We start from the raw sequence: 27,403 nt of genomic DNA on the forward strand, positions 1-27,403 counted from the left end.
GGCCCTGGAAGGTATAATGCCTCTTGGAGATTATCATGAGACTCATCAAAAAGTCAGAATCTCTTCCCAAATCTTACCCTGGACAAGTACGTCTGGGCATTTGTTTACTTTCTAAAGCATTATCAGCCCACTTAGGATAAGGAGAATGGTACAAAACAGGGCAGTCTGGCCTTAAACTGTAATGCAGACCTGCCAGCCACTGGGTCTCTCACCAGAGGAGGCTCAGGAGGGCTGGAACAGTCAGAGATGGTACAAGTAAGGCTTGATTTGGGTCTAAAACGTGGACCAGACTTTTCAAGGTCAAATAAACCCAAGGTAGATGGGCAGACAGCAAATGACGCAGGTAATGCTCAATCTGGACCAATGGGACCAAGGGGAACGCTGAGGGTCAGACAAAGGAGCAGGTGTGACCAACCTGAAAATGAGGGGAGGTCAAGTGGCATTTGAATAATGTCAGGCATTAAGATAGAAGGGGTGTAAGAGTCATTATACCAAAGAATTCCTGTATTTGCAAGCACTAAACTCCCTAGTTTTGCCATTTCTTTCCCAAATCCACTCCTTCTTATTCCCTAGCCCACTCCAAAATGCCATGATTTAAAGCAATGGTTTTTATTCATTGTTGAAAAGAACTTTTATACCTTTCACAACAGCCCTTTGTGGTTCTTTGAAGCTGATGTTTTCTAGGCTATTTTCTGGCCCTTCAGAGTTCCTGTGGCTTTACATCAGGAATGTTCTGGGAGCTCCATACCCTCATTGGTCAGTCTTCTTACTGGAATGTGACCTTCAGCTACAGTAAAGCATCCTTGAGATACCCTCTTTGAAGCTCCTTAACCTCATTGGTCATCATTCTTTTCCACGTTTTCTTTGCCTTCATGGTTTTAAAAATATTCTAAAGCTTTATCTTGGGTCCCCTTTCTTGGGCTTTGATCTTCAAGACCCATCTATCGCTGCCCATTTTGCAGTGATACCTGCCTTCTGCCAGGATTGCTCAGATGCTTGTGGGAATAGGACAATGAGTCACTAAGTCTCATGCCTGTGAAAGGGAAGTATGGCTTGCTCCCCACCTGACTGCAGGGTCAACCAGCCCAACCACATTCTTGATAATAGCATCCACTCTCACAGCCAGATCTCCAGCATGAATCTCAAATGTGATATGGGCCACCCACCCAACTTCTGCCAATCGCCTAAACATTATATTGGTGGCACTGGGCAAAAGGAACTATGTTCATCTGTCTCCACATTTTGACTCATTGGAACCACTGAGTTGTCTGGTGAGGCTTCTGAGAAACATAAGATGCCCAGTGCCTTTTGTATGATGTATTTGTAACTCCAAATGAAAAACTTAGAGAGACAAACCCATGCCTTCCTGAACCTGTAGTCCTTGAAAAAGAAAAGAGAATGATACAGCTTGTATCTCTCCAGCATCCTGACTGGTCTCTGATTGAGAAACAATGATTTAGGTCAACCTCCCTATTTTTGTGAAGGAAAGAGTGAGAAGCAGGCTTATCAAGCACTAGGAGAGTTAACAACAATCCAGGAGCTGCAGTGCATATGAGCAGGACTCCTGGGTCCTAGATGGCTTGACCATATGAATGGGAGGAGAAAGGCCAGATAGGAGAATTTCTGTGGTAATGGTGAGAGACTGGACAGAGTTAAGCATTGAAACCAAATAAGTGTCTGAAGGGAGTGTGGACTGCAGTGACAGCATAAAGAGGAGTATGTATAATCAAATGCATAAATTAAAACATCACCAAAGGGCTATGGGTTGCATAGACAACCAAAGGAAAGGTTGAAAAAAACACAGGGACCTGCGTGCAGATCACAGGAACTAAGTGTTGGTTTCTTCAAGACCTTGTTACCAAGTTGACTCCAGGCTCCCTTCGCATACTGTACTCCTGAGGTATGTGGGGCTCTGATTCTGGTTCCAGCCAGAGAACCTGAAGCAATGATGGGAAGCCAGGAAGCTCTGAGGCTTCTCATTCTACAAAAAGTTGGGGTTCTGTTATTATTGCTAATTACCTGTCTCTCAGTGAACCTAGGCGTGTTAGGTTAGATTTTCTCAGAAGAAGAGAGGACGATGTGAGTGTAACTGATATTTGGGATGTGATCTAGTAGGAGTGAAGTAAGCCAGGGAAGACAGATGTTTGAGGCAGGTGTGGTCATGAGCAGATTATCATTGTGGGCAACAGCTCTGCTGTTATCTCCCTTGTTCTGGGACCTCTAAGACATAGGGGGAGAACTTACCTGAAAGTTGGCTCATTGAAGGGCAAGGAAACTGGGGTTTTTATTCATCAACTTTTCTCTGCCATTGGTGAGAACTATTGCTAGGAGTATTAACTTCTGGCCTGTGTAACACGTATCTTAAAAAGTCTTATTAATAAAAATCAAACCTGAAGCCAGGTATCGGGGTGAATGCTGGAAGATCAGAGAAGCAGAACCAGCCACAGCCACCTTACCTTGCCAATTCCTCAGCTGATCCTGTTTCCTCAAACTGGAAGCTTCTGAGTCCTCATCCAAATGGATCTGAGTTGAACTGCTGCTCAAAAGCCTAAAAGCTTAACCAGACTCTAGTTCTGATTTTCACACCTTATATACCTTTCTGCTTTCTGCCATCACTTTCTGGGATTAAAGGCGTAAGTCACCATGCCTGGCTGTTTTCAGTGTGGCTTTGAACTTACAGAGATCCGAATGGATCTCTGCCTCCCAAGTGATAGGATTCAAGGTGTGTGTGTCACCATTTTCTGGCCTCTATGTCTATCTAGTGGCTGTTCTGTCCTCTGACCCCAGATAAGTTTATTAGGATGCACAATATATTGGGGGACACAACATATCACCACAGGTCTGTTCCACATGGGCTTGAGTTTGAGCATGCTTCCAGAATGCTCTGTGTTAAGATTTAGGAGCTGTAGAAGACAGCACCAAAGAGGGTAGTGAATATCATCAGGGCAATGAGAGGGGGTCTTCAGGGCATCCACTGCTCCTCATGGACTTTTCCCATTCTCATCTTGCAGTCACAATAAGGGTCCCTCATTGGAGCCTCAAAAGGAGAAACTCTACACACTACAGAGCTCAGAAACCACAGGCCTGCAAGTGCCCATCCCACCCATTGCAACTATGTTCCCACTCAATTTGAAGGTTTTTGTTTGTTTGCTGGTTGTGGCTTCTTGCTTTTCCCTCCTGAATCTAGTGCTTCCTTTCCTAACAGCATTTTAATACTGCTTTACCCGGATAGCCACGGTTCTCCCCTTTGCTAGAACACAGGAGGGAATTGGAGTGAGTGTTACAACTTAAGTTAGAGGCATGCAAGTGATGGTAGGAAATCCCACTGGAAGAAATACCACTTGCTCAGAAGAAAAACTCAGTTTTTAGGCGAACTGATACTCGTTTTAGCAAGCCAGTGGCAGCAAAAGAAGTTCCCCTGTTCTGTTTTTATAGTCAATGTATTTGGATGATCTCAAGGGGCACCTTGCCTCTGCTCTGTGAATCTCAAACCAGGAGGAAATGTGATGATAGTGGGTGGGCAGCATCACGAGGGGGGCTTGTGTAAGATCATGTCTATGTCACAGCCCAACCAGGGCCTCACTGCTAATGCACTGGTTATTTACTTCAGGTCGCCCATTGGCTCACTTGTTTGACTCCACCACCCAGGCCCCAACTCGCTCCTCTGGAAGTAGCTACCATAGCTCTCATTTAAGCACAGATCTTGGTTATGGGATGACTCATCCCTAACAGGCTTGAGAGGCCAGCTGGCCCAAACCAGTAAAAAAGATACTTTCTGAGAGCCAACCTGGGTCTGCCTAAGGGCCTTAGCAACAGCAGCTGAGACATGATCTGGAGATGACCTAGACCAAAGAGACGCAGCCATGTCACACCAGCAGATGCATATTCATCAGACCTTCCCCCAGAGTGGGGTGGAGGGTATATAAGGCTTGCCTCTTCCTGAATAAACTGAGCTTGTTGTTTCGACATTCTCCCAGAGTCTGTGTCATTGACTCTGTGCCTACTTGGCCCCCTCCCCCAAAGGGAACAATGGCACAAAACCCTGCCACACTTGGTAAAGATGTAGATGCTTCCTTGCATATTCCAAATGAATTGGCTACTACTATCTAATCATAGCATTGCATATGCTCTGTCTGCTTATTAACTCACATACATTGGGGAAGATGGCGACCTCAGAGTTATCTCCCTTTCCACCCACCTCCCTTCCCTCATCTAGGTAAGTGTGGTCTTTGACATCCAATTTAGTCCCTGACCTGTGAGTGAAAGCAGCAAAACATAATAAAATCAGCTATAGCATCCATTTATTCCACATTCTAGCAACAGGTGAAACAACACCCCTGAATATATCAGATTCTTCTGGAAAGTTCTATCAAAACACAGATTGCTCCAAACACCAAGTTCCAGATGTGAGGCAGGTGATACTTGATTTCCTAGCTAGTTCCCTGGAGATGATAGTGACATTGGTCAACAGATGTCTTAGCTAAAAAGCACAGGCCACAGTGTTACATTTCTCTTTGGGAGGACTGCAGTTTTGTCAGGGTCAGAAAAGAAACAAAAGAACTCACATCTCAAGTACTCTGATTCTTTGTTTCCAGCAATGTAACACTGCTTTCACTATATTCGTGAGTAATTGTCAGCAGTATTGGAGTGATTCACCTAATGCCCATGTCTACTAACACTTGCTACTGGTTACCCATCAGCACCACAGTATCCAGCATTTCTGTCCTGTGATGATCTCTAGCCAAGGCTGACTGCTAAAGATGAGTTGGCAAAAACCTGAGGCCACTTGTGTGTTTAACCCCTGATATCTTTGCTACTAGTAATATTGTAATTTCCTAAATCATAGAAATGCAGTTTTAATTGAGAACAACAACAAAAAAAAATGTTGGACCTCATCCACAATCTTCCCCAGTTACCTGAGAAGAGAATACCAAGTATTTAATGGTTTCTAGTTGAGTTCTTAGATTAATTATGCAAAGGCATAATTAGAATGAGATATAATTCTGACTATTTTAAAGGCAGCTCTCCCTTAGCCACAATTTCTGTCCTCCTGGTCTCTCAAGTACAGCTAACACAATTAACCAAGCACCAATTGCTGCTCCCGACAGCTATTTCAATCCTTGTCTGGCTTCATCTGCTGTTGGAGAGCTTGTCAAGCAATCTTATCTGAATTTGGGTTCCCCTGTCTTCACTTACACCCCTTCAGGGAGAAATTGAATTTTTTCTGGAGCAGGTTTGTTGGTTCTTTAGAAAGATACAGGTAAGGCAGAGGCAATTGAGCGTTTATCCCTGAACTTTAAAGGGACCATAGATTGGAAAAGAAAATATATCTTTTAATCCCTCTACAGCTATTCTTCCTTTTAATAAATAACTGACATTTGAGAGAAACCATTATTGAACATGCCTCCTGAGCCCCTTTGTAGTTGTTACAAAGAACTTCTCAGAAGACGAGTCCCATTGTGAGTATTTAAGAAGAAGTCATATTTAGTCAAAATAGACAATTGTGTTTATGTCTTCCTGAGATTTGCTCGCCAAAAGTGAGAACAACACAAAGCTGAAATGCGTTTGTGCCAGCACCACAGGCTCTTACAGACTTCAAGCACTCATGTCACCATCCGTGTTGTGGGGAAGGTGTCAACTGGTGGCATGTGCCAATGTGTAGGAGAGCAGGTGATGAAGTCTGGGGGTCTCAACACCCACCTCTACCAAATCCAGTTAGTTGGTATCAAGAGAAAAATTCTGCCAGTAACAAAGCTAACTAAAAAACTAAATAAGCAAGTACAGGGGAAAGAAACATGAGTGATCCCAAAAGCAATACAAACCTACCTCAAGGAAACAGTAAACGTCTTGATGCAAAAACCACAATTCTCACCTCAAAAAAAAAAAAAAAAAGAAGAAGAAGAAGAAGAAGAGATCATTTATTGTGAAGCCATATATGAGTGACCCTGGCCCAGGAACACAGATTTGGGTCACTCTAAATTCCATGATCCAGCTTAGATGGAGTCTCATGAAGTTTTCATAGTAATCAAAGTCACAAATCAAGACACTTTTCAAATACATGGCAGGAAACAGGTAGGTAGTTAAAGCAAAGTGAGGAAATCTCTACTATAGGCATCGGATGCTATAACAGGTGACATTTTTAGCTTTTTGGTTGATGGGAACCGATGTTTTGTTAAGTTAATATGTTACAAATGGATTTAACTGTTATTCATAGAATGCTAAGTAGACATAGAGGTAGACAAAAACCACACACGCATACACACACACACACACACAGTATAGTGACGCGTGACTACAGCCTTAGGGTCAAGAGGATCACAAGTTCAAGGCCAGCCTGTGCTGTGGAATAAGAGTTTGTATTTAAAAATAATCACAACAACAACAAAAGCTATTTTAAAATGCAAAAAAAAAAAGTGATTTTACAGAAGTGGCTGAGAGAATCTGAAAATGGAGGACAGGCTTGTCTAACACCAAACCTGTTAGTGATGGTATAACCACCAAGACCATAGGCAGACACAGACAGAAGGATGGACTAGTACAGAGAGCTCTACACAAGATCAATAAATTAAAACGTTAACAATGGTGTGAGAATTTTTAATTTAAAAAAATTATAAAGTTTTCTTCAAACTACATCAGAATAAATTTCAGTTATGATACCATTAAGAAGAAATATATGTGACTATCATCTGATAAAATGGGGGTTTTCAGTATAAAATAGAAATTGTTGCCTGAAAGATGGCTCAGGGTCAAGAGCACATATCGCTCTTGCAGAGGACCAGAGTTCAGTTTTCATCATCCACATCAGGCTGCTGAGGACCTCCTATAACTCCAGCTCCAGGAGATCTTATGCCTTCTTCTGGTTTCCAAGGGTAGTTGCCCAAACATGGCATACACCCACAGAGGCACACACACACATAAATAAAAACTTAAAGTTATTCCTCACTCCTAAGCCATGGTACCTAAGATTCAGCTTTGTTTTAGAATAAGGCATGAAGACCAAGAACCCATGAGTGTCTTGTTAAAATGAAAATCCTTGGTAGTTACAGGTGCAGCATGTGGCAATACCACCTATGAATACAAGAAGTATTTGAACTTTGATCCTCAGACAGCAACTGCTCTATGAGCCTCCCCCTCCCTGAGATCATTCCTGACTACTCCAACATCCATCAACTAAAGGGTGGCGCTTGCCACAGAAAGAGCCCTCCAGATGTGAGGCTTCGCTGTCTTTTTTCTGATTTATCAGTGTCTGCACTGACTGAAATACAACATAAGGGATCAGGAAGAGGCATGAGAAAGGGATCTGTGGTTGGTATATAAAATGAATTTTTAAAAATTTAAATAATAAAAAAATAAATACAACATAAAGAGTCACCACAAACTAGACTATTGTCAAAGTTTGGTTGTTATAGGAACAGCCATGTTGAAAAAACGGGGCCTTTGAGCATGAGGGAAGGCTGATACACTTTGAAGGGAACAAAGAGATAGAGCATGTCTCTGCTGACAACCAAGAGTCACTTGTCACTGAAAAGACAACCTGGCAGCTTCCAAGCTCCAGGGGAAGCCAGCAGCAAACTGAAAGGATGAAAAAAAAAAAATGGCCTGCAGAAGAATTCTGAGATGGGCCTCTAGGTTCCACCAATGGCTAAGCAGATAGCTGGGCTGATCTTTAATTTTACCTCCAGTAAATAAAAGTGGCACTACGTTGAGAGATCAGTCTTCCATGAGGATGGAATGAAACAGAGACCGCATAAAGGTAGGATTGCTGTTGGTCTATGCAGCAAACTCCTGCACTCAATTTGTTGGGGAGGAGAAAAGGGAACGGAAAATCAGAACTGGGCCTGAGAAACATTAAATGTGTGACTTTCTTTGTACGAGCTAGGTTTGCACAAGGAAAACTGCCCACCCCCCACAAATACAACTAGCACCCCACTGAGTAGCACCAAGGTGGATGCTCCATGCATCCACCGGCTTTTTTGAATCTTGAGAGCTGGAGTTTGATAGCTTTTTGTTGTTGCTGCTAAAGTTGAAGAAAAGCATATCTTTAATACACAATAATAGAGTTTGAGAAGTTGGGGTTTTAAGTCATAGCACTTTTTTTTTTTAGACTTTCTTTGGTGTTAAAAGAAAAAGGCTCTAATAATGACATTTTGTGCCAAGAGTCATTAGAACAAAGTACCCGCCTGAAGCAAAATGTTATAGCCGAGTTATGAACCTGCAAACAGAACCTTAACCACCGTGATAGGAGCTGACTGCAGTAATAAAAAATGAATTTGTTAAATAAAATATGTTTATAATTCACTGGGCTCGGAATCAGGGAGGTGGAAAGAAACCTCTGGTGAGTCATTATGATTTTGCAAAATAGTCAAAAGAGCAGTTCACTCTGTAGGCAGGTGGAGGGGCCAGTGCCCTATTGTCGTTATTACAGTGTGTGATTTCATTTATTCATGGGGTGCCAGGGATAGGTGGCCCTTTTGTGCTACTAAAACACGGTGGACAAAAACAAGGGAGTGAAATGAAATCCTGGCCTTAAAGAGACTGTGGTAGAAATGTATCAGCCGGTCCAGTTTGGCTGATGACAGGAAATATCGGAAAAACATTAATGCAATGAGCTTTTCCAGATCCTGGTGGGTTTAAGCAATGATTTTGAAGGGAGAAAGGAAAGGAAAAATATGGATTCACTCAGAAGTTTTTCAAGGCAGCATGAAAAGCATAAGCCTACCCAGAAAGTAAGGCTCTCACTGGAGTGTAAAGATGAGAGACAATAAAACAAAGAACTAAGGCTGAATGTAGCGGAGCATAGAATTCAGAAACTCTTTTGCTATGGGGAAAAAAAGTGTAGAACCTAATGTAGAAAAAAAAATAGTCTAGCCTTTCCCACAAATAATTGGTCCATGTAATTAATTAGTAGGAAATAAGGACCAAGCCCAAGGAATCAGGCCGTAGAGAAGGGAATCAAAATTGGGAGAAGAATGCATTTCCAAACAGGCTTAGCTATTTCTACTTTCAGCATGGTAGGAACACCAAAGCAGGCATGAAAGGAAAGTGGGAAATTACGTGCCAACTTGCTGAACCTCTCGCCCCTTTATATATTGAATCCTTACTTCCCCCCACCTCAGAGTGGAAAGAAAGCTGTCAAAGAGGCGAGTTAGTAAAGATGAAGCCCTTAAGTGGGTCCTGGGGTGTCCTTGGGAGAAAAGGAGGTTAGATCATGATGAGACACCAGGAGAGAAGTCTGTGCCAGGACACAGCAAGGATGCTCAGCTAAATGCCAAGGAGAGAGCCTTGGCAGAGACCAACCCTGCGGACACCTTGATCTTTCTGAGGCAATGAATAGATTTCTGGTTTTCGAGCTCCCCAGGATGTGTTATGGCACCCGACTGAGGGAGAGGAAGATAAGAGAAAGCAAGGGGCCAGGGTAGGCTCACTGGGGACTTAGAAATGACACCGAAACCGAGTTTTATGCCTGTGATGGCTAATCTTGGTGGTCACCTTGACTGCATCTGGAATCAACTAAAGCCCAAGCTGCCAGGCACTCCTGCGAGGGATTTTCTTGATGAGACTTTTTGAAGGAGGGAGACCCAAGCTAAACATGAATAGTTCCTTCTAGTGTCAGCCTGGATAAAAGGGCATAGAAGGAAGGTTTGCTTGTAGCCTGCTCACTCTTGCTCTGGCAAGTTCATTATTCTGTTGCTGCAGCATTCCTTCACCAGTATTAGAACCAGCTTCTTCAGGATTCCAGTATAGACCAAGACCAGCAGCTGTCCAGGAACCCTCCAACCTCCAGCACCAGATTGGAACTACTCAGATATCCAGCCTAGGGGACTGAGCAACTACTAGTTTCCTGGCCTCTCCAGTGTGAAACAGCTGTTACTGGACTACCCATACTGTTGTGGGATCATCTCTTTTGTACACTGTGAAATTGTGTCACTCTGGTTGGTTTAATTAAAAGCTGAATGGCCAATAGCTAGGTAGGATTTCCTGGCAGAGAGGATGCTGGGAAGAAGGCAGAGTCTCCAGCCAGAGGTGGAATAACCAGGATGGGCATAATGGAGATGAGGTAACAAGTGTGTGGAAGAATAGATATTTAAAAATATGGGTTAATTTAAGTTATAAGAGCTAGCTAAAAACAAGCCTAAGCTAAGGCTGATCTTTCATAATAACAAGGCTCTGTGTCATTTTTTTGTGAGCTTGTGGCCCAAAGAAAAATCCATTTACACCATGCCACATCTTGTAACCCAATCTAAATCATTAAATACATAGTCTAGACTTAACCAGGCAGATTGGCAGCTTCTCCCATCTACATCTCCCCCCATGGTCCTGTGGTAACTAGAGCAGTCTTTCTGGCTGCCAGTGTTCTAGTTTTCTGTCTGGCACTGTGATGAAATATTCTGATGAAAGCTACATAGGGAGAAAGCATTTGCTTAGCTTACTCTTCCAGGTCACAATCCATGACTTCTGTATTCAGACATCATCATTTCAGTCTCCCAAGTAGGGCTGTCCTCACCTTTCCATCAATCCCTCTTGGTGCTGCCCTTCTGTATGGAGCACTCCCCACCCTGCCTTGCACCTTATTCTTTGTATGCTAAGTTCCTACCACCTTTCTGGCCATTAGATTCCCTTTTAAAGGTCACTCTTGTGACTTGGCTCTGAATTAGTAGCTGAATTTCCCCCATCGAGTGCTTATCATATATTGTACTTGAGATTCTTATAGTCAATATGCTAGACAAAGACAAAACCCAGGTTTGTCTCACGCTTTGTAAATATAAATTGAGGCATTATTATTAAATGTGTTATGGAAAGGTTACATTTGCACTGCTTCAGATTTCACCAGATGCTCATTCATCTGACTAGTCCATTGTACCCATGTAGTGGAGTGATAAATACAAGTAGAATAAATGAGAAAATGAGTGTCTTGGTCAGTGTTATGCTGTGAAGAGACACCATGACTGCAGCAACCCTTCTAAAGGAAAACATTTAATTGGGGTTTGCTTACAGTTTCAGAGGTTTAGTCCATTATCAGCATGGTGGGAAGCATGGCAGCATGCAGGTAGATATGGTGCTGCAGGAGCTGAGAGTTCTGCATCTGGATCTACAAGCAGCAGGAAGGAAGAAGACACTGGGACTGGCTTAAGCATTTGAAATCTCAAAACCCACCCACAGTGACACACTTTCTCCAACAAGGTCACACCTCCTAATCCCTGTCAAGCAGCATCACTTCCTAATGATCAAGCTTTCAAATATATGGCTTATGAGGGCCATTCTTATTCAAACCACCACATTTCATTCCCTGGCCACCACAGGCTTGTAGCCATAACATAATGCAAAAACACATTCAGTTCAACTTCAAAAGTCCCCATTCATAATTTATCACAGTCTCAACACTGTTTAAAAGTCTAAAGTTCAAAGTCTCTTTGGAGATTCACGGCAATCTCTTAACCATAACCTCCTGCAAAATCAAAATCAAAAAGCAGATCACATACTTCCAACACATAATAGTACAGAATATACATTACCATTCCCAAAAGGAGCATAGTGAGGAAATACTGGAACAAAGCAAGACCTAAAACCAGGAGGGTTCCAAATTCTGCATCTCATGCCTGATGCCAAAACAGTCTTCAGGTCTCCAACTCCTTTCAGCTTTGTTGACTGCAACACTCTTCTCTCTTAGGCTGGTTCTACACCTGGTCTGCAGCTCTCCTCAGCAGGTACCCCATGGCTCTGGCATCTCCAATATCTTGGGGTCTCCAAGGCAATCCAGGTTTCACCTTTACAGCTTCATGAAAAGACCTCTCTGAGCTATAGGGACACCAATGACACATGCCTGGCCTCAGGGGCATTCCTTAGTCATGTCACAGAGGAAGATTCCATAACCCCTTTCTTGTATCCTTGACTCTAAAACCAGAACCATGTGGCCAATTCTGCCAAGTTCTGCTACTTACTAGGCCTGGAACATGGCTGCTTAGTTTAATTGCAACTAAATCAGCTTTCTCTGTCTGTTTTGATGGTTTCCTTCACTGCTTAAGCTTTTTAAAAATTTCTTTTCACCAGTTGGAAGCTTACTGGGTGGGGTCATACCCTGAGGTTATACTCCCTTTATTCCATTTAGGATCAGGCTTTTTTTTTTTTTTTTAACTTTTTTTCTCCTTGAGCACTGGATTTAGCTCCATTACACTTCCTAGTGCTTATTTTCTCCTCAAACTGTACATTTTGTATTTTTCCTTGGTTGTTTTCATTATAAATCTGCATAAGAGTAACCACTAATAGTCACACAACAGAGTCAATACTATGCTGCCTTGACATCTCCTCTGCCAATGCCATTAATCCAAAACTCTTCAATTTAGCCTCAGGTAGATTTTTTTTGGACAAGGGCAAAAAGCAGCCAAACTCTTCATCAAAATAACACAAGTACAATCTCTAGGCCATCTATTAATGTTCTTCTCCTCTGAATCATCTCGAGCCAAGCCATCATAATCTACATTGCTCTCAGCACCACTGTCTTCCATGGTCCTCTTAGTGTGGCCCACTAAGTCCCACTTAAAGCATCAATGGATTTCCTAATCCAAAATCCCAAAGTCCACATTTTACCAACAAACAGCATGGTCAGGCCTGGCACAGCAATACCCCAGTCCCTGGTCCCAACTTCTGTCTTATTCAGTGTTCTGTGCTGTGAAGAGACACCATGACCATAGTGGCAACCCTTATAAAGGAAAGCATTTAATTGGGGCTTGCTTACAGTTTCAGAAGTTTAGTCCATTATCAGCATGGTGGGAAGCACAGTGGCATGCAGGCAGACATAGGGCTGGAGGAGCTGAAAGTTCTACATCTGGATCAGCAGGCAGCAAGAAGGAAGAGACACTAGGTCTGGCATGAGCATTTGAAAGCCCAAAGCCCACTGCTAGTGACACTTTCTCTAAGAAAGCCACACCTTCTCCAATAAGGCCACACCTAATCCCTGTCAAGTAGCACCCCCTCCCCCAATGACCAAGCATTCAAACGTATCAGCCTGTGGGGGTCATTCCTATTCAAACCACCACAATGAGCTAACATAATATGTGTTACCTAGAGGTGGGAGTAAGTGGATGTGTTATGACTGTACCCATCTTATCCATTCTATCAGTGATTTTTATGTTGCTGTGATAAAATACCATGACCAGAAGCAACTTCCAGGAGAAAGGAGTTCATTTTAGTTTACCATTCCAGAGGTTCATCATAGCAAGGAAGGCATGCCAGCAGAAACCCGAGACCAGCCTGGCACTCAGAAGCACAGAGATCACATTTCACCCACACACAGAAAGCAGAGAAAGAGAGACAGAGAGATGGGGGGCACGGAGACAGAGAGAAACAGAGAAGAAGGGGGAGACAAAGACAGTGAAAGCATGAAGTGGAGCCATGATACAACCCCAATGCCCATCCCCAGTGATACACTTCCTCCAGCAAGATCCCATGACCTTCTCAAATAACGGCATCAGCTGGGGACCAAGTGCTCAAGTACAGAAGCCTGTGGGGGACATTTGTCATTCAAACCACCACACTTATCTGAATGAAAAAAAAAAATAAGAAAGAAAAGGAGGACATGACTGTTCCTAGGTATGGTGGAGGAGAAGGTTTATTGTAGATAAAAGGGAGAACACAGATTGAGGCATCTAGAAGAGTCCAGAGAAAATATGGTTAGGCTAAGCTGGGCCATGTAGGGAGAGAGAGGGAAGGAGGGCAAAAGAGGAGCCACCAACCAAGAGGGTAGCCTGGGTCAAGAGGCTGTCCAAGAGACCAAAATGGTTAAGAAGGACTGGTATGGCCAAAACAGCAGGATTATCCAGAGAAGAGCCTCTGGGGGAAGGGTAGCCCAGTCCCTGGGCTGGAGAGTTCAGGGTAGCGGGTGGGGTATGCCAGCCAGCAGGATCCTGTAACAGGTAGGGACTGAGGGATGCTGGGAGAACCTGGAGGCCAGTGTCAACTTTGGTGTGTTAATAGGCACCTCTTAGCCTTTTGCTCCTGGTTTGAGACCTAACATCACCCTCATGCCAAAGCCTTTGAGGCCACAGAGCATAGGGAGACGAGGGGCTCTGGAATCATCTAGGCAATGGGTCTGCCGCAAAAGGCCTTGAAAATCCAGAAGGAAAGGAAGGAGAGGCAAAGTTAGCCCCTGGAACAGGTGTTCCTAGGCGTGGTCTAGATTCTAACTCATGCTAACAATATTGTATGCACCTTAGGTAATCCCTAAGAGGGCAGAGGTAGAGGTGCCCGTTAGTTGAAAAGGGTTCAGATATAGCCAAAGCCCCAAGGCATGGAGAGTTGAGGTGGCTCACAGATGATAGAGACAAATGCTGATAAAGGTAGGAAGAAGTCTGTACCTGGAGTACGGCTCCAGGGAGCAGTCTACTGCTTTGAACACAGTGGAATGAACTTCCTGAGTTTCACTGCTGGTGAGACACGATTGCATATGGCTATAGGCTCATACTTCCCTATTGAAGATGCTGAGTCCTTGCTTTGCCTGCTTACACATTAGACCTTTTAGAAGGCTCCAGCAGGCACTTTCCAAAGGATAGACTTCTCTCTCTGTAGGTCTGGATTCCCACAAATGGAATGTCACCGGTCAGAACAGGCAGGTGGCAAGTCTAAGCAATTAGTAGAAATCAAGACTCATAGTCTTGAAGATAATTAACATTGTCTTCTAATCTCTTTTCTCTGGGGGAAACTTTGCATATTGCTTAAAAGAAATGTCATCTACACCTCACTGTTTCCAGAACCTGGCTGTGAAGAACAGCATGTTTCTTTCAGAGCTCTGCAAAAGCATCCTTGAAGGGGCCTTTCCTCTGCTTCCCAGCCAAGTCCGTACATTTCCCTGCAGATATGATGCCAGATCTACCGACATAATGTAATGTAGCCAGGAATGGTTAAGGGTATGATGGGTGACCCCAAGAGGACAAGAGCCTGGCTTCCATCACCACTGTCTTCCCACTGCCAGCAGGTCCCTGAAGGACAGTGACAGGGACCAGCAGTGGATAGAAGCACAAACACCTTGCAATGGTGTCCCATGGAACACAGTCAATGTGGGAGGGATAGTCACAGAATAAAGTGGGGTGGGGTCAGAGGATTTTGAAAGAGGAAACAGAAATAGGCAACAGACAAGGAGCATCAACTTGCTGTGTGTGTAGGGGTTTGGTTTGGTTTGGTTTGGGTTTTGCTGCTCTGAATCAAACCTTGGGACCTGCCATACAAGCATGGAGACACCATGAAGACCTTGGGGATCCAGGCACTGAGTCTGCTCATATTTCTGAAGCGCTAACAGGGAGCCCCAGAAAGGAGCACCAAAGCACAGACAACAGATACTGCGGCAGCCTCTTCCCTCAGTCAGGTGCACCTGAGTCTGCTTCAGGGGCACGGTGAATATAATGGCAGGTTAGAGGAGATGGGTACAAATGCCATCACCCTCCAAGGCTCTTTGTGAAACAGTGAAAAAATGGATAGGGTAAAAAAAAAAAAGGAAATACCTTATGGAAGTGTGGATGAATAAAGGAAGATGCACACATTTCTCCAAGGTTCCCCTAGTCATGTAGCTGGAGAATATTTCTCCAGCTCCCACCGCCAAGTCCCGCCAGTCCCGGAGCCCACTTATAAAATAAACACACAGACTCTTACATTATTTAAACTGCTTGGCCATTAGCTCAGGCCTATCATTGTCTAGCTCTCACTCTTATATTTAGCCCATTTCTATTAATCTTTACTTTGCCACGTGGCTCATGGCTTACCAGTACTTTACATCTTCCTTGTCTTGGCGGTGGCTCCAGCCGGTCTCTCTTTCCTTCCTCCTTCCTCAATTCTCCTCTCTCCTTGTCCCACCTATACTTCCTGCCTGGTCACTGGCCAATCAGTGCTTTATTTATATAGAGCGATATCCACAGCATAGTCACCTCTTTGCACAGTATCAGAAATTTGAATTTGGGGCGTATCGTATCCCTGATTCTGTCATTTCCACAACTCATGCAAGAGATTAGGAGATTCTCTAGCCTATAATTCACTTTCAGTTTGATAATGCCCGCAAAACAGTTGAGGCTCAACCTTATCATCCCAGAGAAGTTACTACTTCATAAACCCCACACCTATAACCAGGGATTCTGGTTAACATAGTTCCCCATTCTTAAACGTAAAATAGATAAAAGTTCTTTGATGGTTAAGGTCTTGTGACTTTCCATATGAAACTCAAGATGGGAAGAAAAGGGGTGTTCGCAAAAGCAGCAATCACGGTCTGGGGCTATAAAAGACAATTGTGTGTCCCTAAAATAAATCAGGATGCTCAAAAGTCTGATAATAAAAGGGTTTTTTTGTTGTTAAAAATGTTACATCTGACACTATAAACCTATAGGTAGAAGCCAAGTGTGTTGACACATAACTGTAATTCTAGCACTTTCTAGGGAAGCAGGAAGATTGTGAATTTGAGACCCTATCTCAAAACAAAACCACAAATAAATGTATAAGTAGAAGATACATTTGAAACAAATATCTGGAAAATAGATCTTTTAAAGTATACCTTTTTTGAAAAAGATGAGGCAAGAAATAGAAAATAAGTAAGACAAAACAAGAGAACAAACTGATTCAGTGCTGGGAAGATGGCTCTGTGGGTAAGAATGACTGGTGTGAAAACATGAGGACCTGAGTTCAGATCCTGAGAACCTAAGTTAGAAGGAGGAGGAGGAAGCTACAGCGGCTGTCATCAGGTATGATGGCACATGTCTGTAACCTCAGCATTTGTGGGCAGAGGCAGGCAGATGCCCTGGCTGGTGGAGGTTGGCTGACTAGTCAGTCTATTTGAAATGGTGGAGCTCCAGGTTCACTGAGAAACCCTGTCTCAAAAAATAAGGCAGGGAAGTGACTGAGGAGGGTATTACAGTTTTAACCTCTGGCACCCACACAGGGAAGCACACCCATATGTCACAGACAGACAGACAGACAGACACACACACACACACACACACACACACACACAAACACAAACACACACACGGGGTGGGGGGTCAGGGAGAGAGAAAATTAATCAATCAAGTCCAGAATCCTCCATGTCACTCTCTTGCCCAAAAAGTCTCCCATGGCTTCCCTATAGGTGTAAAAGCACAATGTCCTCTATGATCTAGGACCTGTGACCTTTCTGACCACACCCAGTCTTCAGGCCATTGCCCTGACTGTGTCCTCTGCTTAGAACACTCTTAACAGCCAGGAAGGATGAGCAGGGCTTGTGAATCCGGCATTGCTTTACAAGGAGGTCACGTTGGCAGCCCATCTCAGCCCGGTGCCTCAGCTGCAGAGCAATAAGCATGGTTACTCAATGGGATTCAACCTCTGCATCTAGGGACTGCCAACCCTCTCACCTGAGAATGTGCATGCAAGCAGCAACCAGATGGAGAAAACAGGACCCCAAGTGGGCTGAAATCAGACTGAACACAGAGCAAATGGCCCCACCTCCTGTCATCTTGTCAAATGTAAATTTGTTCTTACAGAGAGGAAGACAAAAACTGCATATTTTTCTATCATATATAGATTCTAAATTTAAGTCTGGGAAAGAAAACACGGAAGTGGAAAGATGTCTACTTGGGAGAGAAGAGAAGTTAGGGGGAGGGGCAAGGAACAAGAAAGGCTGGGGGTGTAAATATGATTAAAGTACGTTGTATCCATGCGTGAAAATATCAGGACAAAACCCACTCGGGTAAGTAAATGATATACACCAATAACTTAAATAAAGTGGCAAGCATCAATACCTGGTCCTTATCAAAATAAGCATAATAAAATCCTCCGTCTAGCACCTAATGTTCCTCGTGTGAGACTCTCTACTTTCCTTTCTTGCTTCCCTCTAACAATCCCCCTGTTTACACTTTAGTTCCTGTTTCCTGAGCATCCCCCTATGCCTGTGTCTTCCTTCTCTCTTACCTGGCTCATCCCTTTTCACCATCTTTGAATGTGTGCCCATCTACTGCAATCCTATATTCACAGTTAAGGTCCCTGGTCTCACCAACCAGATATGACTTCTCCCTCCTGGACCTTTGTTTAGCATTCCCTTTGGGGATTTGCCATTCCTCACCTGACCTGTTAGCTACATCGGCCTTGTCTATGGCCTCCCAATAGACTGAATATTCTCCACCAAAAATGAAGGTGCAGCTTAGGTCACTTTTGCTAATGCAGAATGATCTTCACAATGCTCTGCCTCAGTAGGCAATTGAAGATTCCTGGAATGAGGTTCTGGTTTTCTGGGACAATCTCCAACCATACTTTGCCTTCCTGTCTATTTAGAGCTTCATCCATTCACTGTGAATGTAGCACCTGTGCAACACACACTACCCAGAAATAGCAGAGTGAAAAGTCAGACTGTCTCCTTTCAACACCCAGATTCCCATATTCCCCAGAATACTTAGAAGCCTAATGACACTGGACATTCTCTCACAGCGATCATCAAAAATGGCCACTTCAGCACTGTCCTCTTTGGATGTGGCCTGCCTGCCACTGACCCCACTCCACAATTCTCTGGGCCTGCCTCCTGTACTTATGTTACCCACTGGGCTCTCCAGGTGTTGAGTTTGCAAGCCTAGGTCTAAATCAAGCCTGGCCTTTGCCATTTCAAAAGAGCCTATATTTGATGTTGCCCAGAACAAAGGCCCTGTACTTAAAGCCTTGCAAGTCATCTTTTCTCAAATCCACTCCTCTGAACACCAGCCCTGAGAATCCTGAATGATTTCCCAATGTACTTCTTCCTTCTGAATAGGTGTCTCCAAGCACCTTTAGAAACAGTAAATCACTAGCACACAAAGGCCACATGAAAGTCACTTCAATGAATATAAAAATAAAACAAAATTGTAACATGTGAAAATGTCAAAGCCTCATTAAAATACTAGAAATGTCATTGAATAAAAGCAGCTTGGAGATTCGCACAGTGAAGTGGAGATGCCGAGGAACCGCATGCACAGATTTTTAACACATAATCAAGAAGAAGAGAAAAACTGAACTGGGAACTGTAAGGAAAGTGATTTTTGCCATATGTACCCCAAAATGTCGTAAATAAACAATGAGCAGAGACATGTTTTTATTCTTTGCATCCAGCAGCAGGTCCCCAGAGCTCTGCTACAAGTCGACAGTTTGTATTATATGGAGAGAAAGAACTCACTTTATTAAGTATCAAGAGACAAGCCGTCCACAAATGTCTGCTCTAATAGAAATCAGCTTCACTACTAATTTGGAGTTAGGAGCAATAGCCCCTTATTAAACTATTTACAAACAGCATTTTATACTTCGGAATATATCATCATAAATCAGGCACAGACTATTGCATTAGCCTCAGATAGACTGTATTAGAGAGCCTCAATAGAGATTCTTAAATGCCCTTCCTGCCAACTGTACCCATAATTCCTTGCAGTACAACTTAATTTTCATGCTGAGTCTTTCATAAAAGTTCTATCTTGACTAACTCAAATAACACTGTCAAGAAATTTAAATGAAAAAAATCATGGCAAGGGGAAAAATTAATAGGGAGAATCAAGAGACTTCCAGCACATCTTCAAGAAAAAAAACAGGAAGTATATGGAAAGTCAATAAGAAAGTGAGACAGAAAAGCAGGTTCCCACATTTAAGTTACATAGCTAATGAATTCCCACCAGCAGTGGCTCCTGGCTTGAATAAGTACAACAGAATGATGAATGAACATACATATGAACACACACACATCTGTACACAAAGAGCTAGTAGGAGGCATTTGAAATGGTCATTTACAATTGGACATTCCTGTGATCTTTCCAAGTGGTCCAATTTAATGGGTAAGAGCATGGGCTTTGGAATTGAACATCCTAATGATACCAAGCTAGTCACTTTTCCTGCCTCTGTTTCCCTAGCTGTACATTGAAAACAGCAGTATTGGGGCTGGTACAATAGCTCAGTGGTTAAGAGCACTTGCTGCTTTTGCAGAGGAATGAGTTCTATTCCCAGCACCCAAGTTAGGCATCTCACTACCATCTGCAGCTCCAGGGCATCCTACATCCTCTTCTGGCCCCCCCAGGCACTGCGACCATGTGAACAAATTCCCACACAGATGCATACATGTACACATAATTTAAAATAAAAAAAATAACATTTTAAAAACATAGTGTCCACATGATCTGGCAGTTGTGGGGCTACAAGAGCTAAGAGGTGCAATGCATGTAGGGAGATGTGGCTATGCCACCATCCTCTATGTGGAACCAAGACATACGGATACATTGAAAGGTCAAATGGATGGAACTAGAAAATAACCTGAGTGAGGTAACCCAGACTCAGAAAGACAAACATGGTATATACTCACTCATAAGTGGATACTAGATGTAAAGCAAAGGATAATCAGACTACGACCCACAGCTCCAGGAAGGCTACTTAGTAAGGAGGACCCTGGGAAAGACACAGGGATCGCCCAGTGATAGAGAAATAGATGAGATCTACATGAGCAAACTGGGGGTGGGGGTGGGGGGTAATGGAGGGCAAGGGTCAGGGGGAAAGAGAGCTTAGGGGAACGGGAGGTCCCAGCTGGATCAGAAACAGAGTGGGAGAACAAGGAAAGAGATACCATGATAAATGAAGACCCCATGGGAATAGGAAGAAGCAGAGTGCTAGAGAGGTCCCGAGGAATCCACAAAGATAACTCCACCATAGACTACTGGCAATGGTCCAGAGAGTACCTGAGCTGACCTGCTCTGGTGATTGGATGGCCGAACACCCTAACTGTCATGATAGAACTCTCATCCAGTGACTGATGGAAGCAGATGCAGAGATCCATGGCTGGGTCCCAGGCGGAGCTCCAGAAGTCCAATTGATGAGAGAGAGGAGGGATTCTATGAGCAAAAGATATCAAGACCATGATTGGAAAAAGCACAGGGACAAATAGCCAAACTAGTGGAAACCCATGAACTGTGAACCAATAGCTGAGGAACCCCCATGGAACTGGACTAGGCCCTCTGGATAAGTGAGACAGTTGTTTAGCTTGAACTGTCCAAGGGGCCCCCAAGCAGTGGGACCGGGACCTGCCCCCTAGTGCATGAGCTAGATTTTTGGAACCTAATGCCTATGGTGATATACTTTGCACAGCCTTGGTGCAGGGAGGATGGGATTGGATCTGCCTCAACTGAATGTACCAGGCTCTGCTAACTCCCCATAGGAGACCTTGCCTAGGAGGAGGTGGGAATTGGGGGTGGGTTGGAGGGAAAGGCTGGGGGGTGGGAGGAGGGAAGACAGGGAATCTGTGGTTGATATGTAAAATGAATAGAAAATCTCTTTTAAAAAAAAGAAAAGAAATACATGAAAAAAAAAAGAAAGGTCAAAACAAGTACAGTCAGTTGACTCTATGGAATAAGAAACTTTCACAGAACCAAGTCATAAAACAAAAATTCAATGCTGTTGAACAAGGAAATAGAAGTTTTCATTTAATTATTAATATTTATTTTAAAGTTTATTGTAAAAAAACATTGTAAATAAAAAATTACACTCTAAAATTAATCAGACTCAAAGATTATTCAACTCAGTGAACCCTTAGACAGTTAGAATAGTCATCAGGAACTGAAGATGTGGTGGTTCTCGCTGGATTTTATACTTTCACTATGAAATATATTTTATGCCTTTATCCACCATCCAAAATGAAAAATCCAGGACAGAGACAGAATTACAAAAACAATTAGATTATATCCTCTTTCATAATTTGTGTCCATTACCTGTGTTCAGTCCTTTCTCATCCCCTAACATTTGGCCTTTCTTGTTCTCTTTTCTACATGTTATACTATACCCACATGTACATTTATTTACATATATACATATACCATTGGCTAGGTACCACATACAAGGAAGAAAATAAAGATTTTTTTCTTTATTTTTGAGATTGTGTGACGTTACTTAATGTTACATATTCTAAGTCCATTTACTTTCCTTCAGATCTTGTGATCACATTCTTCTTCAGAGCTGAAAAGCATTTCATATATATATACATATATATATATATATATATGCCAAATATTCGTCATTAATGTTAATGGACAACTAGGTTGTTTCTAATTCCTGACTCTCCTGGATAAAGTAACAGTTAACATGCAGGTGCAAATATCCATGGTAAGATGTTGAGTCCCCTGAGTGTATGCCTAAGAGTGAAATAGCTTGGTCATATGGTAGTTCTATTTTAAAATTTTTGAGAAATCTCCAAGATGTTTTCTGCAATGTTTGTGGTAATTTGCACTCTCCACAACAGTGAATAAAGGTTTACTTCTCAGCATATCCTCTCCAACATTTCTTGTCAGGTTTATCAATAATAGCCATAGAATTTACTTTTAAAATCTAACTAAATGAACCATAACTAAAACAATTGGGCCAAAATAAAATCAGAAACACCAAAATGCTTTCCAAACTGGAGCAATTATTTAAATTATTTGGTCCCTCTGCCTGGCGGTGGTGGCAGCACTCGGGAGACAGAGGCAGGCGGATCTCTGTGAGTTCCAGCCTGGGCTACCAAGTGAGTTTTGGAAAGGCGCAAAGCTACACAGAGAAACCTTGTCTCAAAAAAACCAAAAAATTAAACAAACAAGTAAATAAATAAATAAATAAATAAATAAATAAATAAATAAATAAATAAATAAATAAATAAATAAATTTGGTCCCTGGAAGAGAAATAAAAATTGAAAAAGAGGCAAATATTTGTAAGTCAGTTATTCGTAAGTCAAATAATTCCTTTTCACACATGAGCCCACAGTGTTTAGGACTGCTTCCACAAGCCCAAGACAGTGAAATACCAGCATGTATCGCGGAATGGCTCCTAAAACACACCCCTTTTGAGGAGCAACCAGCAATCCTTGGCTGCTGGGGGACAGTCAGTTTTCTTCAGAGATGGGGCCCTTGAGAGGCTAGGCATGCTCCAGGAGATGGTCCTCCACCAATCACACAGAGGCATCACTAAGTGAACGCAGTGAGGTCAAGCAAACCAACCAACAAACAAAAAACTAAAAAAAAAAACAAAACAAAACATGAAGTCATGAAAGAAAAGGAGTAGTGGATAAGACAGGAGAGAAATTGGAGGGGAGGAAATAGAGGAGGCTTGTATCAAAACACATTCTACGCATGTATAGAATTCTCAAACAAGAAAAAAAGAAATTCTGAAAAATGACTCTTACCGGCAAACCGTTAGGTTTGTCATATCTGTCTTGTGTTCACTTTCCATACCCTTGAGTGTTGTACCCAGCCACACACTCTGGATTTCCCAGGTAGCATTTCCTGTATTCTCATCCAAGCATGTTTGTCTTTTGCTCATCTTAGGTAGTTGTGGAAATTAGGTATCAGGAAATTTTCCGAGATTGGAGGAAATGGGTAGAGACTTGAAGGCTTTTTTTTTCCCCCAGAAGCCCTTTCACAGATCTTATTTGGAGATGGTTGGCTTCAAGCCAGGCTTGTCACATGAGAATAAGTGAATTTCAATCAGAAACAACATATATATTGACAGCCAAGATGGGGGTCAGCTAAAGTGAAAGTCGGGCAACAGACAAGAACCAGAAGGGAAGCAAAACAAGCATCAGAAGTTCAAGGTACTCAGTCATGAATCAGGGCTCTCTGAGCAGTCGGCAGTTCATAGCAGTTCAATAGACAGGTAAATGAATCAACAGCTATGAGCATATAAATGGGAGAAAGGATCATAGACACAGAAGCACAACGTGTAGAAGATGAAGGTAAGGTAGGTGGGCAGAACATACTTGGATATAAAGGTCATCTCAGCCTCCTTCTGGATGCTATAAGATACCTTCTGGAGACTGAAGATGGCGATAGTGTGCAGCTAGCTGAAGAAGTGCCATGGAGGGTGCCCAAGTACTCCTTTCTGGCTTCAGCGAAGGAAGCAACCCATTGTCTGTGACCTAAATAGTCCTCTTACACTGAATCTCTTCTTCCTGATTTCTCCTCTCTTTTCTCAAGCACTGTTTCATTCCTGGGTCTCTAAGCAGACTTCAATTATTCCACCTCCCATGTTTCAGGTTTGGTCTCCCAGGAATTGCACTACACAGTTTGTATGTACTTCTCCAGGGTCGGGATTCTCTAGGGCCCACCTCACTGCACTCCTGGCCTAGTACGTTACAAAGGCAGAAGAACAAGAAAAGGGCAAAGAAGGGCAATGTATTTCTACAGATTGGAGCTGAGCTTCATGGCAAGAGCAGAATGGAGCTGCTAAGTCAAGAAAATGATGCTGTGCCTCCTGGTCTTGTTTCATATTCATCACCCCAGTTTTCTATTGGAAGATGGTAGAAGGTCGATGGTGCCCCCAAGATGTCCTCTTAGCTCAGAGCTACTCAAGCTACTGTAAGCTTACTAAAATTACCTTTGCCCATAAGGTCATAACTGTCCTGGGAAGTAGGCTGATAAGTGGCTAGTACAGAGGTATAGGACACAAACCTTTTGTCTCAATTCAGGCCACCTGTGAAGACCACGCCAATTCCACAGTGTTCTGCAGCACTGGCTGATCCTCGGTTGCTGATTCTCTGTCTCCAAGACTTGTTTCCATGGAACCCGATCTACAACAGACACCTTGTATGCAGACATATGTCATATGACTTACATTTAACATGAAACATACACAAGCTCCTACAGTTTGGATAAGTGTCTACAAAAGTCCTATGAATCAAAGGTGTGGTCACCAGCCAATGATGCCACTAGGAGGTGGTGGAAGCTAGGACCTGGTGTGTAGTGGGAGGAAGTTAGATTTTGGGTGGTTTACACTTGAAGAGGATATTAGCACACCAGTCCATCCTCATCTCTCTCTGCTTCCTGGATGCCATGAAGGGGTCAGCTTCCTCCACCATGCTCTCCCTGTCATGATGCATTACCCAGACACAGGTCCAAATGCCCAAATGCCCAAATGCCCATGGCCTTAAATGACAACTAAAATAAACCTTTCATTGGGGCTAGAGAGATGGATCAGTGGTTAAGAGCACTTGCTGCTCTTGTAGAGGACCCAGTACTCACATCAGGCAGCTCAAAACCATGTGTAACTCCAGCTCTGGAAAACTTGATGACCTCTACCAGCCTCCATGGGCACTGCACTCACGTGCACACATATACACATAGTTAAAATAACTTTAAAAAATAAACTCTTCCTCATTTTAAGTTGATTATCTCAGATATTTTATCACACTGACACTAGCCATACATTCTTTGTTCACCAGCCACTGACCAGTGAGACATGAGAGCCAGAACTGGGATGAGTCTATTGGAACAGTTCCCAGCAGCAATCTTGACATAAAAACAACAACAACAACAACCCAGAGTTCTTCCTTTTCCCCATGGACAAGAATAGACTACAAAACCAGGGCAAAGTTGCTACATAGAAATATTTTATGATTTCTCATGTTGCTATGTAATTGGGATGTTCTCTCATTAAATATAGAATAGCATAATCTTACTGAATCCAAACAATTTCAGGAATATTATTCCCTCAAAAACTCAGCATGCAAACTTTATGTAAAGCAATGGCTAGCTGGGATTTAATGGCTATCTTGGGGTTCGGTAAAACTGTGTGATGTTATTTGGATGATTTTGTCCAGGAATAATTATTTCATTCATACTGAACACCAGGAAGGCTGGAGGAATTAAATAATTTATATTGAATTAAGTTAAATAATCTAGCCAGCACACCTAATGAATCATGAACTGCATTCTGATTGGTGGAGATGAGGCATTAACCCCCCAGAGAGTAGCTTCTTTCTCTATATAACCAACCAGGCATATTACAGAGAAATTTGAAAGTTGGCCAATATAGTTGCAAAAAGATGAACTGAATATACAAGACAGATATGGAACTCCCCAGAGTGTGAACTGACCAGTGCAGACTTGGTAGTGAATACTAAACAGCTGTTACAGAAACAATTTAAACTTAACCCTCAAATTTATTAAATAAGTGTAAGTTATGTTGCCTGAGAAATTAACCATGCTGTTCATTGTAGAGTTGCTAATTACTGTTAGAAAAAGCATGCCTCTAAGGCAAGTGTAAGAATGTTAGATTGGCTTTTGTAAAAAAAAAAAAAAAAAAAAATGCTGACCATCTATAAAGATAAAAGACACAGTCATGAGGAGCAGACATCTATAGAACATGTATATAAAGTCACCATCTATCTACTGTGGCCATTTTAATAAGTCACTCAAAAATATCACATAAAAATGAAGAATGAGTTTTTAAAAAAACATACTGGGGAATTAACCTGTTCTCTATAAACAAGACATTTAATAGTTTACATGAGCTCTGCCTGGTGTGAAAATAGAAATCTGATTGTTTATGAAAGAGGGAGTTGCAAGCATTTCAATTTCTTCTTGAAGGTTGTTTTTTTTGCTAGGAAAATAGTCACAGCTGGATCTGTGGCTAGATAGTCCAGTTAATGTCTTCTTTGGTGTCAAAATCTACCACCTGTAGAAAAAGTGTTCATCTTCTCATGCCATTCTGCCCCTTGCCCCCATGGAACTGAAATTATAAATAAAATAAAATAAAATATTTACTAATCACTATGTCTATTAAGTGGATCTATAACCTTGAACGAGGCTTTGGGCCACTAAAAAATAATGTGTGCCTTCCTAATTTTTATCTAATAGGAATGGACAGACTTTCTAACCTGTATTTTCTCTCAAAGGCAAATCATAACACTGTAAATTTTAGCATCAAATAGCTCTTCCTAGATTCTGTCACTGTCCACACTTTAGGCTACCTTTAAAAAATGCTGCTTAGCGTTTCTTTTCTTGGATAGAAAACTCCACCTACCTCTTTGCCATTTACTCATAGAATGACTACAATCATCCTTCCAAAACCTGGCCCTAAACACCTGCTATTTCATTTTTAAGTATATCTACATCTGTTTTTTGGCACACTGCTTCCTAATTTCACAGGAAAGATACATTTATAAGAAGTTAGATATGACAGCTATACTGCCACGGGGGAACAAAACTGAGGATGTTTCTGAAAATTACACTTAAGAAATCAGAAAAGCGTTTGACATTATTTACTCAGAAATACATTCTGATAATGTCAGTAATACTACAAACTCAAAGACTGCACAGTACCTACAGATCCAAGAACTGTTGTAATTGTCAGAGTCACGAGGACAGAGAGAAAAATCCATCACACGAGCATGAAAAAAAAAAGAAAGAAAAAAAAGAAAAGAAATGCAATAATGGTTGGAACAGCTATTTCTCCTTAGTTTTTCATTCACGTATTCTGACATATTTCTGAGACAACCTTGCAATCATATCACAGCAATGCATCCCTGAAGCTGCCAAGATTACATCCAAATGGAACTGCCAAGTCCCAAGAGGTCTGCTACTTAGGGAAAGTTTTGTCAAGCCACTTTATTCAAATGTTGGCATGAAACCCATCATGACCCAGGGTTACGTCCCA

Source organism: Peromyscus eremicus, chromosome 11, assembly GCF_949786415.1.
Source record: "Peromyscus eremicus chromosome 11, PerEre_H2_v1, whole genome shotgun sequence".
Lineage (NCBI taxonomy): Eukaryota > Metazoa > Chordata > Mammalia > Rodentia > Cricetidae > Peromyscus > Peromyscus eremicus.